Source organism: Rhinolophus sinicus, chromosome 1 (genome assembly GCF_057876585.1).
Source record: "Rhinolophus sinicus isolate RSI-liver-muscle chromosome 1, RSI-T2T, whole genome shotgun sequence".
Taxonomy (NCBI): Eukaryota; Metazoa; Chordata; class Mammalia; order Chiroptera; family Rhinolophidae; genus Rhinolophus; species Rhinolophus sinicus.
In genome coordinates this window covers 50171119-50190390 of record NC_142501.1, presented here as the reverse complement: position 1 = coordinate 50190390, position 19272 = coordinate 50171119, and the positions used below count along the sequence as shown (strand labels likewise).

General features: G+C 38.0%; 1 protein-coding gene across 5 annotated transcripts in view; it reads left to right on the top strand.

The window, feature by feature from the left end:
* The first annotated feature begins 1611 nt into the window (after positions 1 to 1611).
* Positions 1612 to 19272, top strand: part of SCAF11 (SR-related CTD associated factor 11) — a 61253-nt gene continuing 43592 nt past the window's right edge. For 3 of the 5 annotated variants that reach the window (XM_088798944.1, XM_088798941.1, XM_019748406.3), the window contains exon 1: positions 1612 to 2039. The gene's annotated coding sequence lies outside the window, so the exon portion shown is untranslated. The remainder of the gene's footprint in view (positions 2040 to 19272) is intronic. The other 2 variants (XM_074325805.2, XM_074325804.2) reach the window with 2 other exon arrangements.

Genomic DNA, 19272 nt, shown 5'->3' with positions numbered 1-19272 from the left:
GATTTTTATATAAAACACAGACAGAAGAATGCTGCAACAGAAGCCTCTGTCTGGAGTTACACTAGTAGAGGTCAGATTCCCTAGGGTGAAGGCAAGCCATGTGTCTAGAACAAAGCTACACCCTTGTGCTGGATAGCTCCTAACAGTGCTTTTGATCTGATTACATCACATAATTCTTTGAACAAAGTTTTCGGTGACCGTCTTAGTCATCCTTTACAACATTTCTTATAATGTACTGTTTGCTCTGACAGTGACAGGGAAAGGCCCATCATAAGAATTTAATTTTTTTCCATCAGAAGAAAGCATTTTAACTCATCTAGATCTTTGTTCCTTCAAATATCCCAAACACATTTAATTAATGGCCATTTAATTCCCAAACTTCATATCAAAAACTATACATTGTAAAGCTCCAAAGACTTTGAAATAGAAAGACAGGCTGCCATTCATTCATTCCTTCAGCAATTAACTACCAAATCCTTATTGACAGGCACCGAGCCAGCAGCTGATGTTACACAAGTGATGAGACATTGTCCTGTGCTCACGGTGTGACACAGACACTGTGCAGACCAAACACCATGCACAGGATGAGGGTGCCAGAGAAACGACCTCACAGTGCGGGGAGCAGGGGACACGGCAACCAGCCTGGTCTGGGCGAGTGTGGCAAAGAGGTGACCAGTTGGCGGGGTCTGGAGAAAGTGGGGAGGAAAGTCATCGTGGGCAGGGCTCAGGGTAGCTAGCAGAGAGCACCGCGCACAGAAAGGGAGGAAGAGAACAGACGACAGGAAAAGGTGCGAGTGGCAAGGCTGGCTGTGACAGAGAACTGGGTAAGCCAAGTCGGGGGTCGGGGGGCAGCCCGGGGGCGACTTCATCTCATGGGAGCTGTTAGCTGGACAAATGGCCTTGACTGGGGGACCGGTAAAAGGGGTGGACACCGAGGGCAAGACAAGCCAGGAGCTTGAACAAAGTGTCCAGAAGGGAAAATACGAGTTTAAAGAGTCAGTGACTTTTAAAAAGTATGTAGAGGTATTTCTGAGGTAAAACAAAAGATTGGACAACCCAACAGGGAAGGAATAGACAAGGGCACACACGTTCCCCATCGCAGGCTCCGACAAATTACTGAATGAATAGTCATATGTTACTATCGGGCATTGTTTAAATGCCCACCAGGAGGGAAGAAAGAGGAGGGCTTACAAAAGTTACGGGCACTTCAATCTCCCCGCAGGATGTATTTCAGGTGGGCAACGCTGCTGGGTGAAAACTCAATCCGCCGCCAAACAAGATTCACATTAACACTCTTTTCAAAATCAGATTACCATAAAGATAGGCTAGCAAATGCTGCGCAAAGCCCCTCACGTCCAGGTCCACAAGAGCCTCCTGCATTGTCCTCATCAACTTATCCAAACAGCCGCCCAACAGGCGCCTACTCCAGCGCTACACGCACGGCGCATGCGCACACTCCACATAGTGTGTGGGGGGGGGGGCGGGGAGAGGGGCAGGGAGAATGTTTCCCAGAAGCCCTTGCCACTCGCCGCCTTTCTCCCTCCCGCTCTTGAGCCGCGTGACGTGACTCCGCCCGCCACGTTCCTCTGTCGCAAACAGTGGTTTGCCGGCGCCCCCCTGCGGTCTCGTCGAGCGCTGCAGCTGTGCACGCAGGGCCAGAGCAAGCGAGCGGGGAGAGTGCGGCAGGTTCTGCTGCCGCCGTCGTCACCGTAGCGTGTCGACAGTGGCGGCGCGGCTGAGCGGAGCGAAGGGAGGGAGGGGGAGAGTAGAGGAGAAGAGAGGGAGGAGGCCAGACAAGGCGGGGGGAGGGGGAGCAGTGGTGGCGCAAGCCGCGCGGAGCAGCGCAGCCCAGGTCCGCTCCCTTCACTGCGGCCGCCTCCCGACCCGGCCGGCACAGCCGGCGCCCCAGCGGCCCCCCGGAACATCTCAAAGCAGCCGAAGGAGTCCTTGTTGGGGAACTTGGCGGCGGCGTGACGGGGACCTAGGGACCTGCATTGGGGCCGCCGCCGCCGGAGCAAGCTCCTCGACCTCGGCCTGAGGTAAACACGGGCCGACCTCGGGTGGATGGGCTTGCGCAGCTGTCGGGGCGAGGTGGAGGTTACAGGCCAGCGCCGAGCGGAGGAGCGGGCCCGGGGCGACGGGAGGGCGGACAAAGTTTTGGAATCTTGGGCGGCCCAGGCGGCGTCCTGCGCTTGGAGGAAAGTTGGAGCTGCCTTTCCAGGTGGGGGAAGCTTCGGCGGGGAGGACCCCCCTCCCGTCTCGCTATCCCGCGAGGGAGGCCTCGCTCCGGCCGCAGCCGCCGTCTCACTGTCGGCACCCTGTCCCATTTCCTCCTTGTGGCCTACCCGTCTCCCGTCGCCTCAGCGGGCGAATCCTGTCCCCGCCCGAGTGTGGGGTCGGGAGTGGGGGTTTTGAGGAAGGAGCCTCCACGACTGAGTCCCCACACATACACCCCCTCCCTGCAGTGGAAACGTGTCCAGCTGGGCTTCCGGGAGCTCCCCGACCCCTGTGTCCGCTTTACTTGGGAGACTTGGCTTTTGTCAATTGCGTCCATGCCCGCCTGTGAAACCAAACTTTACTACGCCGTGACCTCTCACAAAGTGCGCGAATGGGGAAGAGCCGGCGCTTGCCTCCAAGCACCAGCGTTTACCCGATGCCCTGAATTTCAAACTCTTCTCCCACCCCCAATTTTTCAACCCGTTTCCTGGCCTGACAACAAAAGGCCCAGGAGTTCTAAACTTAGCTTAATCAGTTGCCTCTCCTCAGACCTACTAGGCGTTTTGAACCATTGGAGATATTCAGATTGCTGGCTGGCGGTCGTGTCACTTACACACACATTTTGAAAAATTGTTTTAAAACGAAATGCCTGACTTAGAGTAGTTGATTAAAATATTCACAGATTCAAGTGTTGAATTGTAACGTACCCCCAATATATTTCTGTCCCGTATTACGTAGTGTCTACGAGTTGAGCGTTTTTCATTCATTTTGGATTACATTTTAACCTCTTTATCATGCTAGTACCGGTGAGCTGAGATATTTAAACAAAATTGATCAAAAAGTTGTAATGGTTTGGCTAGGAGATGCTGATCGTAAATTTTCCCAGTTTGGGCATTTTTCACTGAATTTTCGAAGAAGCGTATTAAAATGTTTTTTCTTGTTTTAAAAGTTAATTCATGTATATGAGTACCTTAGCTTAGTAACAGAACATTGAAGGCAAAACGGTCTTAAATAACTGATTTCTTTTTTGTACTTTACTGGTAATTGTATTGAAATTTTGGTATGTAATCAAGTCTCTTTCCATACCATTACTTTCTCTTTCCTGTTTCTTTAGCAGTTAGCTTCATCGTCTCACTTTGTTTTGCTATTTAAGAACTGCAGTAAAAAGTTTGTGGGACTTTTGTTTTTGTTGCTGATCTTTTAACTTACTGGGCAGAAGAAATGAAAATTTGAAATTGTCTTTGAATTTTTTGTTTTATCCTATTATAGCACAGATAATTTGAATTTGTGTTTATGCAGTATGTTTTTTTTAAGTAGCAATTCTAGTTGCTACACTTATTCACTATTTTTTGGTGTTTGAAGTATATTAATAATCATTCAGTTTTACATTCAGATAGTGACTTTTTTGCCTGAGAATTTGAGTATATTTTGAGATTTGGGTGGGGTAAGGTTTGGGTATTTACTTAATCTAAGTGTACTCATGCTGTAAAGACATTCTTCAGTATGTTAAGGGGGCAGAAAACTAAAAGAAAATGAAAAATTATTCCTAAATACTCTGCCTGAAATATGTGTCAGGAAAAAAATGTAAGGGGAACTGTTTTGTCTTTCGGTGGTGGTCCATGGGTTCCATGGGTTAAGACAAACTCTTCAGGGGTCACTCACTTTTCTTGAAAAGCTGTGCTGTTAATTAGCAGAGAGAGGATGAATCAGTGCTATTACATGATGATGTTGATTTGTCATCAGTAGCATCTTTTAGTAATAAATAAAAGTGTGCAATATTATACTACTCTTTAACTTCATACTGAACTTTTAGGTACATCAGTGAGAGATGTAAAACCCAACCAAAGAGAGTGGCAGGCATAAATAATACAAAGTCAGCCCTAGAATGATTCATTGTAACGTCCTTTTAGCAAGCTCTCCCCTCTGTCCTTGTCTTTTAGTGATGTAAATTGGATCTTAACTTACTTTGCCCAGTGAAATAACAAGCTTAAAACCTAAATTCTTAATTATATCCTCTGTCCCAAAGAATAAATTAATAGCCCTCCACCTTATCTTGCATCTGAGTGGTGATAACTTAGTAGCACTGAGTAGAGCCCAGAGTTAAAATACCCAGTATTATTCTGTTGCTATTCCCAAGACTCATCTTTGCATTGTCTTTTTTTTTTTTTTTTTTTTTTAAGCTGTGGCCTTCTTAATTCCTAGTTCTTAGGGGCATAAAAACTCAATATAAAATGTGAAAACACCACCATCCTCTCTCACTTGCAAAATAGCATCTAAAAAGTCTCACTATGACCTTTGTTCACCTGTAGTCTTTTAACATTCAACAGGAGTGATCCTGTTAAAATCTGCCAGATCATGTCATTTCTCAAGTGGTTCTCTTCTCAGTCATGGTAAAATTCATAGCCCTTAACTATGGTCTACCAGGCTCTGACTGGTTTTTTAAAAAAAAAAAAACACAAAACACTTTTATTTATTTTAAGTGTGTTTTTCCAGGACCCATCAGCTCCAAGTCAAGTAGTCTTTTTCAATCTAGTTGTGGAGGGTGCAGTTCACACTGGCCCATGCGAGGAATCGAACCAGCAACCCTGGTGTTACTTGGGCTCTAACCACCTGAGCTAACTGGCTGCCCCTGTGTTTGTTTTGTTTGTTTGTTTTTTTAATTGGGGAATATTGGGGAACTGTGTTTCTCCAGGGCCCATCAGCTCCAAGTCGTTATCCTTCAACCCAGTTGTGGAGCACGAAGCTCAGCTCCAAGTCCAGTGGCTGTTTTCAATCTTTAGTTGCTGGGGGCGCAGCCCACCTTTCCATGTGGGAATCGAACAGGCAACCCTGTTGTTCAGAGCTGGTGCTGAACCAACTGAGCCATCTGAGTGCCCCTGAGTGTTTTGAGCCTCTACTTTCTTTCTGACTTCATTACCTCCCTCTTTGTCCAGCTTCCCTCCACTACCTCCCTCCACTCTTCTCTGCTACTGAGGTTTTCTCTGACTACTCTGTATAAAACAGCAGGCCGTCCTTCCACATTTCCTAATCCTTTTTAAGCCAGATATTTCTCCATAGCACTTATCATTTTCCAACGCACTGTATAATTTACCTGCAAGTTTATTGTATTTCCTCATCACTCTAATGTAAGTTCTATGAGAATAGGATTTGTCAGTTTTGGTTACTGTTTTGTCCCCAAACACCTGAACAATGTGTGATACATAGTAGGTATTAATATATATTTAAATGATTAACTGCTTTCAGCTGGAAACATTTTTAAAACATTAAAAATAGTAATTGGGGTTTGAAACTTTAGACTATGCAAGTCTCAGTCTTTTGCATAAACTACTAAGTTACTTAAATCCATGCATTATGTTTAGTTCAGGGGTCCACATTTTTAAAGGAGAATATGACAATATGACCTTTAAAAAGATTTGTCAGAATATAGAAGGAACTCATGCTTAGCTAAAAGGAGAGTGGTATAACTATCTTACTGTTTAAAATGTCATTTAGAAGCCAAGTTAGGCTTAATTTTGATAGTTCCAGAAGGCAGAACTAGTATTGTGGTGATGTGTATTGAGGGGAAGGAAATTAAGGGTGGATGTGGGAAAATTAGTTAAGGCTTTGCAGAAGAGATGAGAATAGCTTCAATTAGGATAAGAAATGTGGAGATAGGCAACAGTGAATGGGGATTTGGGATTAGTAGGTATCGGGATGGAATGAAGGTAAGAAAAATTTCAAAGATGACTTCTGAGTTAACTGCTGAGTTGATGATGGTACCAAATAAGGACCATGATTCCATTGATTCTGACATAAGGTTTGAAAGTACCTTTGCAACTTTCAAGTGGAAATTTCTGTAAGCAATTAGAGATATAGTTACAAAATTCAGAATAGTAGTATGGAAATAGAAATTTGGAGTCACATAGGTAGTTGAAACTATAGGTGGAATTACTTAGGGAAGGGTATATAACTTAGAAAAAAGAGACACTAGACTGGAATCATAATGGCTTCTAACATTAAAAAAAAAAAAAAATTGCTGGAGGAATATGAGCCCCCAAAGAATACTGTGAAAGAGAAGTAGGAGATGAGTGTGGTATTGCAGAAACCAAAGGAATAGAATATAGGCATACCTCAGTTTATTGAGCTTCACTTTATTGTGTTTCACAATTATGTTTTTTTACAAATTGAAGAAAAGACCGTCCACCAGCAAAAATATTAATGCCTCACTTTATTGCTGTGGTCTGGAACTGAAAGTGCAATTATCTCTGAAGTGTGCCTGTATTTCAAAGGGGAGAGGAGCCAGTAGGATCAAGTGTTGATGAGAGTTAAGTAAGGTTAAGAGCTAAAAGATTTTTTTCTTTGAATTTAACAACATGGAACTCTTTGGCCTTTTGAACAAACAGGATAGTAAGCTGTTTTCGTTTTTTCAAACTGTTGATCCTGTAATTGCTTAACTAAATTTAAGAAATTATCCATCCACATTACGGAAGAGACCTAATATTTATGAAACATTTATTGTGTGCCAACTGCTCTAGTCTAGACATTTTGCATACGTTTTTATTTGATCTTTTCAGTAGCCTTGTAATATTGAGTATGTCAGTCCATTTTACAGAATGAGGCTCTAGAGAACTTAAATGACTTCCTAAGACTCTATACCCAAGTCCATCTGACTCTTTTGCCTCTAGTTATCATCATATTAGTTGGCCTCCCAAACTCCAGACCAGTGTTGTGTAGTAGACCTTTCTGTGGTGATGAAAGTGTTCTGTATCTGTACTGCCCAATCCAGTAGCTGACAGCAACAGGTGGCTGTCTTTTGAGCACTTGAAATATGACCGAGGAACAGAATAGTGGTTACTGTATTGGACAGTGCAGATATAGATCAAAAGTTATTAAAAATGCCATAAATAATAAAGCAGTCTTTTCTTATACAGTAGTCCCCCCTTATCCACGGTTTTGCTTTCTGCGATTTCAGCTGGTCATCTGTGGTCCAAAAATAGTAAGTGGAAAATTCCGAAGTAAACAATTCATAAGTTTTGACTCCCATGCCGTCCCTCTCTGTATGCCTAGGACACGACATGAATCATCCCAGCATATTCACGCTGTATACGCTCCCTGCATGTTAATCACTTAATAGCGTTTTGGTTATCAGATCAATCACAGTATTGGAGTGCTTATATACCAATAACCCTTATTTTACTTAATAATGGCCCCAAAGTGCAAGAGTAGTGATGCTGGCAATTTGGATATGCCAAAGAGAAGCCATAAAGTGCTTCCTTTAAGTGAAAATGTGAACGTTCTCAACTTAGTAAGGAAAAAAAATTGTATGCTAAGGTGTACAGTAAGAACTGATCTACCTGTGAAATTGTGAAGAAGGAAAGAAATTCGTGCTACTTTGCTGAGAGATGACATTTACATAACTTGAATTACAGTATATTGTTATAATTCTACTTTATTGTTGTTAATCTACTGTGCCTAATTTTTAAATTAAACTTTATCATAGGTATATATGAATTGGAAAAAAACATAATATATATATACATGTCTATATATAGATTTGTATGTCTATATATGTGTATATATATACACATATATATGTATATATATATATATGGTTCTGTACTATTCATGGTCTCAGGCATCCACTGGGGAATCTTGGAACGCATTCCCCGCAGATAAGGGGTGACTACTATAATAATAAGCGGTGGAAACACATATTTTTTTTGAAAGGAATACTGTTTTGCTTATATGCTACTTTTAGGTGCTGTAAGTGAATATTGTAGGTAATCTTCGTTTTAACAATCTCAAACTTGCAGAAAAGTTCCAAGTGTAATGCAAAGAACCTTTTCCCCCTGAGTCATTTGAGAGTAAGTTGCAGATGCATTTGGACAAGAACTTTCTGTTACATAAACTATATCAAAATCAGGAAATTAAAATTGCTATATTACTACCACCTAACCCTCAGGCTTCATTCAAGTTTTGCCAGTTTTCATAGTAATTTCCTTTGCAACAAAAGAATCCCCAATTTAGAATTCTGTGTTGCTTTTAATTGTAATGTCTTTTTACACTCCTTCAACCTAGAACAATCCCTCAGTCTTTCTTGATGTTCATGACCTTAACAACTTTAAAATATTACAGGTAATTTTGTGGTAAAATGTGTCTCAATTTGGGTTTGCCTGATACTTCCTTATGGTTGGATTCAGATTGTACATTTTTTGGCAGGATTTTTACAGTAATAATGCTGTTTTCTCATTGTATCCTATCAGATGACATACAATTTCTATTTGTACCATTACGGATGATAGGTACTTTGATCACTTAATTAAAGTGAAGTCTCCCTAGCTTCTTATTTTTTTAAATTTTTATTTATTTTTTACTAAAGTTATTGGAGATGACACTGGTTAATAAAATTATATAGGTTTCAAGTGTACAGTTCTGTAATGCATCCTCTGTATGTTGTACTGTGTGTTCACCACCCAAAGTCAGATCTCCTCCCATCACCATATATTTTACTTCCTTTACCCTTTTCTACCTCCCATCCTCCCCCCTTTCCCTCTGGTAACCACTACACTGTTGTCTGTGTCTGAGTTTTTGTTTTGTTTGTTAGTTGCTTTTAGTTTTATATCCCACATATGAGTGAAATCGTGGTTCTCAACTTTTTCCATCTCACTTACATTGCTTGGCATTATGTTTTCAAGATCCATATATGTTTTCTCAAATGGCAGTATTTCATCTTTTTTTATGAGTAATATTCCATTGTGTATATGTACCACATCTGTATCCAATCATCTATCGAAGGACACTTTGGTTATTTCCATGTCTTGGCAACCATGAATAATGCTTCGATGAACATAGGGGTACATATGTCTTTATGTAAATGTTTTCAAATTTTGTGTGTATATACCCAGAAGAGGGATTGCTGGGTCATATGGTAATTCTATTCTTATTTTAAGTTTTTTCCCCCCCTCTTAGTAATTAATAAATGTGGGGAATTATTTTGAGACTGTATAAATTCATTCCTTATCAGACTTGCTTTTTTTCTCAAATTGTCCCAGCTTTGGCCAGCAAAAGCCTTTTCAAGGTAGTTTCTGTGTTCTTTTAACTTGCTTTTAGCACTTCCTTACTTTTTGACACAAGAAAATGTTCCAGGCTTACCTGTACTTTTCCTGCCACAACCTAGAATCAACCATTTCTCAAAGGAGTGTTTGTTTGTTTGTTTGTTTTTTGTTTGCTTGTTGTTTTTTAATTTTTGTTTGTGGAGAAAGGTATTTAGAAACTAAGATTTGGATGATATATATATCTGTATATAGAAAACCATGAGTTGGTACCAATTATCAATCCACAGTGTTTAAAGTTTTCTCCTTTTCCAAATTTATAACTCCCTTTTCTTACAAAGAGAAACCTGGCTCCCATTATCCTTAGTGTATTTACTTATATGATCAATCCTCTGTAGCTATTTTCCATCGCCACTGCTGCTCCCTCCAGAGAGTCGCATAACATTTTCACTCAACTTAGGCTCTGACACCTTGTGCCAGGATGCATGGCTGACTTCAGATTTCTCATACCTCATGCTGAGGATCTCACCATTCTGCCTGGGTTCCAGTACCTCACGCTGGGTTCCCTCACCATCCTTATAATGGACAGCTTGCTCACTGACTTGGGCTCTACCATTTGTAGGCAGAATAGCAGCATATACAGACATGTTCTTTTAAAGATTATACTAACTTGTTTTTATAAAAGGTTATTATACCAGAATTTTTAGTGAAAATTGGTGATCAAATATGTTCTGAACTTTTTTTTCATTTAAACCCTCTTGAGATTCACATCTCTATTAGTGATAAGACTAATCTTCCTCATTCTCCCTTTTATCCTTAGAGTTCTCAGATACACTTTTAGGGGAGTCTTTGTAATATAATTTTGACAATAATATAAAAAATTAGTTTACTTTTTGTATATGGGCTTTGGAGTTACACCTGTCTTTGAATTCTGGTTGTCCCATATACTGATTATCACCTTTTATAGGTGACTTAATCAGTGTCCCAATTTCCTTACCTATTTTAACTAAGTAACATTTACCTAAGTCCAATGGTAATAGCAGCTAACTCTGTGTTTCATATCCTTAGGTTAGCTCTGTTTACTGAATGAGTTTCAAGCCTTTTTAACAGTGTTCTAGTGTTCAATGTTGGTGATGTTTTAGTTTTTAAAATGTACTGTGGTGTGCTTTTCTGAGGATTCAATGTGCAAATGAGTATTTAGTCATTGCCTGATATAAAGTATGCATTCTCCCTACCCATAATCCTGTGGTGTATGTTTGTTGATACCTATGTGCCTATTTGGTCTGGGGATGAAACGTGGTCTTTGCTCATGGGGAGCTTAGTCCTAATCAGGCCTTCTTTATTGCTCCCCAGTGTTCTTTCTGTTTTTTTCCTAACTAGTTTTCCATACTTTCCTCTCTTCCCTCACTTTGTGCTGTTGCATTATCTTCAAAACCCCCAATTTAAGCATCTTTGAAACCACTCTCAAAATCGATAAATAGAAGAGAGGTGTACTTTTCCTTAGTGATTCTCTGCTTCATACAAAACAAAATTTAAGTCCTACCTTGGACTTAAACTTTAAGTCCCTTTACATTCTGGCTCATAATTATGTCTTTGCCCTTATCTCTATTGCTGTCCTAAATGAATTCATTCTGACTAAATCTTGAAAAATGCCTGTACCTCATATTTGGTACTTAGCATATGCTATCTTGTTCATCTTGTATCCTATTTCTCCACCTCACTTTTTGTACCAGGAAGGGGTATACTATCTTAATATGCCTTGTATTCCAATGCCAGGCTCAATATCCTGACAGTAGTAGTTCAGCAGCTTAAAGTGAACAAAAACAAATATAAATATTAAAGACAGCAGCCACAGCCACACTGCTTTGAAAATTCTCTGGGATTAGTGAAACAGCTTACAAATCACACATAATCTGTTAACATGAATATAATTGCAGCACATTTTGTATGTCTAGATGGCCTGTCAAGAAAATTGTTTCTTTAAACTACTTTTCTAATGGGGAATAAAATATTAATAACTTAAAAAATTTGTAAGCTATCATTCACCTGAAAACTTTATCGTGGAAAAGGCTTTAGATAGGACAGCTTTAGTGCATTAGGCCATATTCTTTAGGAACTGGTGTACCTGTCCAGTTACTTAGACATCAGCATATGAGTAATATGAGGGAGATGCATGCAACAAAATATGAGATGTGATCAACAAATACGGTGACTGCTGCTGCTGAGTGCCATCCAGCAGAAAGGCAGGGATCTTCAATATGGGAAGTGGCGCATCGAACCTTAGTAACTGTGTGACAGGTTTCAACTTACTCGGTGCAGCCAGTCAGGTGTAAGCTACGATTGAGAGAAGGTGAGTTTTAAAGGGTGTCGTAAATCACGAATCACAAACAACGCATTAACATGAAATAGGCAAATGGTTTCATCCTCCATCGTGACTATGCTCTGTGTCACACATCGCTTCTGGTACGGCAATTTCTGTCAAATAAAAACATTACAGTGTGTCCTCATCCTCCTTATTCACTGGATCTGGCACTGTGTGACTTCTGGCTCTTCCCCAGAGTCAAAATGACCATGAAAGGAAAACATTTTTAACCGATTCAGGACATTGAGGCAGCCACGACAGTGTAACTAAACACACTCACAAAAGAGGACTTCCAGAACTGCCTCCGAAAGTGGCAAGAATGATGGGATACGTGTGTTCAAAGTATGTGTGTGTGTGTGTGTGTGGGGGGGTATTTGGAGGGAGATTAATGGCAATGTGTCTTACTGTAATAAAGTTTTTTTTAATTTAAACATTCACTGTATTTTTTTATCATACCTCGTATGTTCAAGGCTATAATCTCCACAGGCTATAGATGTGTGTTGTTTGTCAGAACTTTCAGTGCTGTAGAAATGCGGCAACCGGAGATAGAAAATTCAAATACCTCCTTTCCTTTCAATCTCATCTTTGGTGGTATAATTTGGGTGGCCACTGTGTGTGATAGTATAGAACCTTTGGAAAGACTGGAGACTATGAAGTTGTCAGTCAGAAAGTACCTTTTTTGAAAACGTTAACAATTTATATTCTAGCCCGTAATTGTTCTCTGATACTAGTCTTTTAAAAATGTTTTTAAATTTCATTAACATACAGTAAAATTGACCTTTTTGGGGTGTGTAGTTCTTTGAATTTTAATACATATACAGATTTGTGTTACCACCACCAGAATCAATATTTAGAATGGTTCCGTCACCCCTAAAAAACTCACTTATGCTATCTTTGTAATCAAACCTTCCCCTAACCCAGGCAACCACTGATAATAGTTCCTCACCACCAGTTTTGACCTTTTGAGAATGTCATATGAATGCAGTTGAGTAGTATGGAACTTTCTGAGACTGGCTTCTTTCACTCAGTATATTGCTTTTTAAATTCATCCAAGTTGTTGAGTGAAACACTAGTCCATTCCTTTTCATGGGTGAATGATATTCCATTGTATGGATGAATACCATAGGTTTAAAAAATTTTTTATTATAGTTTACATACAATATTATATTAGTTTCAAGTGTATAACATAGTAACTAGACCTTTATATACCTTACATTGTGATTACGCTAAGTCTAATAACTTTGTCACCTCAAAGTTATTACAATATTATTGACTAATTCCCTATGCTGTACATTATATCCCCATGACTTAATTCTATAACTGTCATTTTGTGTTACCAGTCAGTTTGTACTAGTTTATTTTTATAAAATCTAGTATAGCAATTTGTTTCTTGTACTATCTTCATCTGGTTTTGGTACCATGGTAATACTGGACTCATAAAATGAGTTGGGAAGTATTTATCTTCCATTTTCTGGAAGAGATTGTGTTGAACTCTTGTTATTTCTTCTTTCAATGTTTAGTAAAATTCATCAGGGAAATTATCTGGGCCTGGAGATTTCTTTTTTGGAAATCTTTTAACTACAAATTCAATTTATTTAAATAGTACTAGGGTTATTCAGTGCTATTCTATCTACTTAATCAGTCTTGCTAGAGGTTTACATTTTATTGATCTGTTCAAAGAAAGAGCTTTTGGTTTCATTGATTTTTCTCTCTTTTTCTGTTTTTAATTTCATTGATTTTTGCTTTCTCTATTTCCTTCCTTCTGCCTGCTTTGTATGTGTTTTGCTTTTTTCTAGTTTCTTAAGGTAGAAGTTTAGATCACTGATTTGAGACCTCTTCTGATACAAGCTCTTTAATGCTATAATACTTTCACTGCATCTCACATATTTTAACTACTGATATATTTGGGTTTTGGTTTGCCATTTTATTTTCTGTTTGTTTCCTCTGTTTTTATTCGTCTGTAACCTCTTTCTTTGGGCTATTTGAACATTTTTTTTAGTATTCTATTTAAATTTATTATTTTTGTCTGTATATACATTTTTAGTGGTTGCTCTAGGATCCTTATATTCTTCTATATAATCCATATATATTATACTTATATTTTCATTAATCTTAGAATCAGTATTTTACCACTTCAAGAGAAATGTGGAAAAACCATACCACCACGTAGGTCTCTATTCCCTTACCCATTTATGTTGTAATTGTCTTCTGCTATGTCTACATATATCGGAAGCCTTACTAGAAAGTGTTATAATACTGGCTTTTAAGTGCCAAACATATTTTAAAGAGTTCAAGAGGAGAATAGTTAATTATATTTACTCAGATATTTACTACTTCTGTTGCTCTTCCATTATTCCTCGTGTTCCATTTCCTCTGACTAAAGAACTTTGTTTAGCAGTTCTTTTAGAGCTCGCAACTAATCTTACTGTTTTTCAACTGAGAATGTTCTTCTATTTCACATTTACTCCTTAAGTATAATTTTGCTAGATGGCAGATTCTAGGTTTACAGTCTTTTCCATTTTAGCACTTAAGAATGTTGTTCCACTTCCTTCTTCGTACATTTTTTTCTGATGAGAAATCAATAGTTGTTCAGATCATTAATCCACTTTCCCCACATAAGTAATGCACTGTCTTTTCAGTTTGCTTGCAAGATTTTCCTTTGTAATTTTCAAGTTTGATTGTGATATGTCTACCCATGAATTTCGTGGGAAGTACCTTGTTTGGGGTTTGTGAGCTTCTTCAATCTAGAAGTTTATGTTTTTCACCAAGTTTGGGATGTTTCAAGCCATTATTATTCTTGTTTCTTTCTACTCCTCCTCCTCTTTCTCCTCCCATTGCACTCATTTTCCTCTCTTTCTTATGTTCTTGACATGAATGTTAGGGTTTTTGTATGTCCCACACATCCCTAGGGCACTAATAAGTTTTTTTTTTAAATATTTTCTCTACTGTTCAGATTGGGTAGTTTTTATTAATCTGTCTTCATGTCACTGACTTTCCATTCTCCTGTTGAGTGTTCAAGTGTATTTTCTATTTCAGGTATTGCATTTTTCAGTTCTAAAATTCCCATTTGGTGGTTCTTTATATCATCTGTTTCTTTGCTGTGATTTTCTAGCTTTCCATTTGTTTCAGGACTATTTGCGCTTACTTGTTGGAGCATTTTTATACCTGCTTTAAAAATCTTTGTCAGGTAGTTCACCCAGTGCTCTAATATCTGTGTCTTGTTGTTGGTTCTATTGATTATATTTTCCCACACGAGTTTGAGATTTTCCTTGTTCTCTCTATGCCAAGTAATTTTGGATTGTTTTGGACATTTTGAACACTAAGTCATAAAACAGTGTTTTTTTTAAATGCTATGGAGAATGTTGATGTTTTTGTTTTAGCAGTCAGTTGAGTTTAGGCCACAGTTCCAACTAGCTTTCTGTAAGTTGTAGTTTTAATTTTAGTTCTGTTTTCAAAATATTTGCAGTACTATTTGGATTTTTTTTTCATATGAGCACTACCCAGTAGCCAATCTGTGACCTGCATGGGGGTTTATCCTTTATTTTAGTTTTCAGAGTCTGTGGTATGCTGCTATGGTTAAATTTATATATGTGAAGCTCAGGTGAACTAGGAGTTCATAAACAATTTATAGGTTATTTTCTCAAGCTCTTTTCTGTTATATCCATGGTATTTTCTAGATTCTTGGGGCCCCTTTTCTGTCTTTTAGCTAGAAAGTGTGGTCTTCATTTACTCCACTTGGCACAATTGCATGGAGAGCCCAGTGACAGAAAAACAGGAGAAAAATCAATGAGATTAGGCCAGAGTTCCTTCAGTTAGTGAGGATGGTTCCTCTCCCTCAGAGCTTGAGGCTGTTGCTGGCCCTGATGCTGCCACTGTTGTAGGTGTCACCACTACATGATTGTTTGGGGAAAGGGACATGGGGGATGAAAAACGGGGAAAAAAGAGAGATTTCCCTCACTTTTTTTCTGAGCGTTAGGAGACCCCTTTCCCACTCCTAGGACAGAGCTAGAGAGGTTTTCCTAGAGTTCTTGCTCTCTGTTGTTACAACCAATGGTTTCAGGCTCCATTAAGCCCAAACTAGGGGTACAACTGGATGGGAAAAAAAGAAACTCACTGCCAGTTTGATAATATATCAGATTTTGGGCCCTTCCCGAATCCACCTGCTATTATTTACTTTCAAATTTTCAATTAGCTGCTTCATTTATTCTGTCTAGGCTTTATAGTTGGAGAGTAACATGGTGGAATGTGCTTACTCTATATTACCCAGAACTGGAACTCCCCAGTCTCATTTATTTTCTATTTTAGAATGTAATGGCTACTTAAGTCTCCTTATTTCACAGTTAAATATGGTTTGTCAATTATATCCTATCATTTTTTTCAACATACATGTGATCCTGCCATGTGTAACAGTGTAAGCCCTGTTGAGATGATGTTACATTAAATGTATTAGGTTAGTGCAAAAGTAATTGCGGTTCCTGCAGTTTTTAACCTTTTAAACCGCAACTACTTTTGCACCAATCTAATAGAAGGAAATGGGAAAATTAATTTCTTTTAGAGCACAGTTTTCATGAACTCTAATTTTCCATGATTATATTACATTTGAAAAACTATTTTTAATAGTTTAATCTCTGTTTTCTGCCTTAGGATTTCTGGCTTGCCTTTCACTGTGGAAATGTTTTATTCTTTATTTAAAATAACCTTTTGAAAATGATTTGTTTCAGTAGTTAGGTTACTGGTCATCATGGAGCATAGTATGAGGTGACATGCTTCATTATTAGTGGACTCTTGGAATTCACTCGCTATTGCAAACACTGTACGCAAGAATTTTAGATATTATATGGTAAGTCTATTCTTAATTTTTGGAGGAACCTCCACACTGCCTTCTATAGCGGCTGCACCAGTCTGCATTCCTGAAGTATACAAAGCAACTACTAACAGAACTAAAGGGAGAAATTGACCAAAACAATTACAATAGGGGACCTAAAAACATCATTGACAGCTATGGATAGGTCATCCAAACAGAAAATAAGTAAAGAAATATCAGCCCTAAATGACACACTAGATGAAATGGACGTAATTGACAAATAGAGCACTTCATCCTAGAACATCCCACTATACATTATTTTCTAGTGTACACGGAACATTCTCAAGGATAGATCGTATATTGGGACATAAAACTAGCCTCAGCAAATTTAACAAGATTGAAATCATACCGATCATATTTTATGATCACAAGGCTTTGAAATTGGATATCAACTACAGGAAGAAAGCAGGAAAAACCACAGATTTAAACAACATACTTTTGAAGGACGACTAGGTCAAGGAAGAAATAAGAGGAGTGAGAGATCAGAAGATACCATAGAAACAAATGAGAATGAAAATACATCCTATCAAAATTATTAGGATGCAACAAAAGCAGTAATAAGCCGGAAATTTATATCATTGGAGGCCTATCTCAAGAAAGAAGAAAAATCCCAGATAATCAACCTCATGTTACACCTTAAAGAATTTGGAAAAAAAGAACAAGTAAAACCCAAAGTCAGTCGAAGGAAGGAAATAATAAAAATCAGAGCAGAACTAAATGATAAATAGAGAACAAAAAGACAATAGAAAAAATTAATGCAACAAAGGAAATACCATCACTTTTAAAGGTTAAGATTTCAACATATGAATGGGGGGGATAATAAATATTCAGACCCTAGCGGCATGTAAATGATTCCATGAAAAAAATTGAAAGTCTTCTGAGTTTCATATCCATTTCAGTTTTGCTATTGATTGGTAGTTATAAAGTTGAGTGTAAGAATTTTATTTTTAACTGAAAAATGTGATATGGAAAAAATATGTAACTACTGTGATCATGAATAGAGAGAAATTGGTGCGTTGAAGGGACATTTTGTTTATGAAAGACCTGTGTTATTTTTTTTAATTCATGGTGTTCAGGTCATTATACTGAGATAATTGTGTGAAAACATCCTATTTCATAAAATTTGAAGAAAAAGAAGAGATACTTTCAGTCTGAAAAGCTTTTTCTGGGCATAAGCCTTTTATGACATGGAGTCAGGCACCGTGTATCTCTTATATTTACCTAATGGTCATTTCCATAGAGGAAGTCTTACATGGCCAGAGCATCAGCTGACCTTTGTGCTCTAATTTGCATGTATCCTTTGGTTTTGAAAATTAAAATCCTAACTATTATGTTAAAATTGACAATCCAGTTCTGAGTCCTTTAAAGACGGAAATGCTATAATGGTCGGGGTTAGAAAAATACATTTTTAATCCATCTGTTCTCAGTTGGGAAGCCTACTTTTACAAACACAAATGTTGAAAGAATTTGGTTCTTATTGTGTGCTTTAGTAATGTCTTGTTCTTACCTCCATTACTGCATGTGCAGTGATACAAATGTTGATTTTTGTTTTTGTCAGATGTGTCAGTGCTTAAGGCCTAGTGGTACTTAGAAAATTGTGAGAACTGACTAAATATTTATTGAGTGAATAAATAAATTAGAGACAGGCTGTAGAAATGTGGGGAGTCTGGTGTAGGGCCTATTTGAAAAAAAAAAAGTGATGACTGGTTAAGGATACTTAAGATCTTTAGTTCAGGAAATAATTTAAATTCTAGTAGTTGTTGAATTTCTGGGATGGTTAAATATCGTTTTGTGTATCTTTTTCTAAATTGCCTTCTTAGGTGATATGACCAGTCTACGTGTTGGGATAGATGTTTTCTAATTCTCCTTACTTTGTTTTAAATTGTTTTTTTCCTGTATGCTGAAAGTGACTTCTTGTGCTTCTCCCTCACTGAACAAATGTTTTCATTATTGTTGGCCTTCAGTACTTACTTGTGTCTTCACATTTGAAGGCGTAGTTCCTCTATCAAAATGTCTAACATTCTATATAAATTGTTCTCACATCCAGCTGCCCTCTGTAATAAGTCATTCTTTATACTTTTCCTATTCTGTTTTCTTCTGAACCTAAGTTAAGTAACAGGAGCAGCTGAGTGAAAGTGAAATGAAATGGGACTAATTTTCATAATTCCCTCCCCAGAATAGTTTGATGAAAACTGATTACTTGACTGCTCAACCTGAAGAATATTAAGGGTAGGAAGGCTTACGAATATTTGTATATTTACTAAATACTTTAAATGACATTCTTAGCTACCACCTAGGATATTGTACAGTCTCACTTAACCGTGACTTTTTTTTTTCCTAGAGTTGCCACATGTTACAACCATTTAAGTGTTTCATCTCCTATAACTATATAAAGTATAAAATAGGATACAAAAGTCCTAGGACTATTTACTTCCAGTCCTAGATTTTGTGTCTTGGTTCAACATTTTTATTTGCAGATAAACCAGAATCTTGATAAATATTATAACTGTAGAATGAAGAACTTATTTATGTTTATACTATAAGATCTGTTTGAAAAACTGACAGTTTACATTTTGTGAAACTTTACTCAGCTTTTTCTATATTGATATTTTTTGCAATACAGTAGTTTTTTTTGAATAATGAAAATCTATTCTTAGAGTCATACAGATTTATCATGATATATCTAAAATCCATTTGAGGTGGGGAGGTTTTCGTATGTTTGTACATGTATGCTAGTTGTTGAGTACTTCTTTTGTGCTAAGCACTTTAAGTGGATTTTGTGACTATGTAGTTTAACC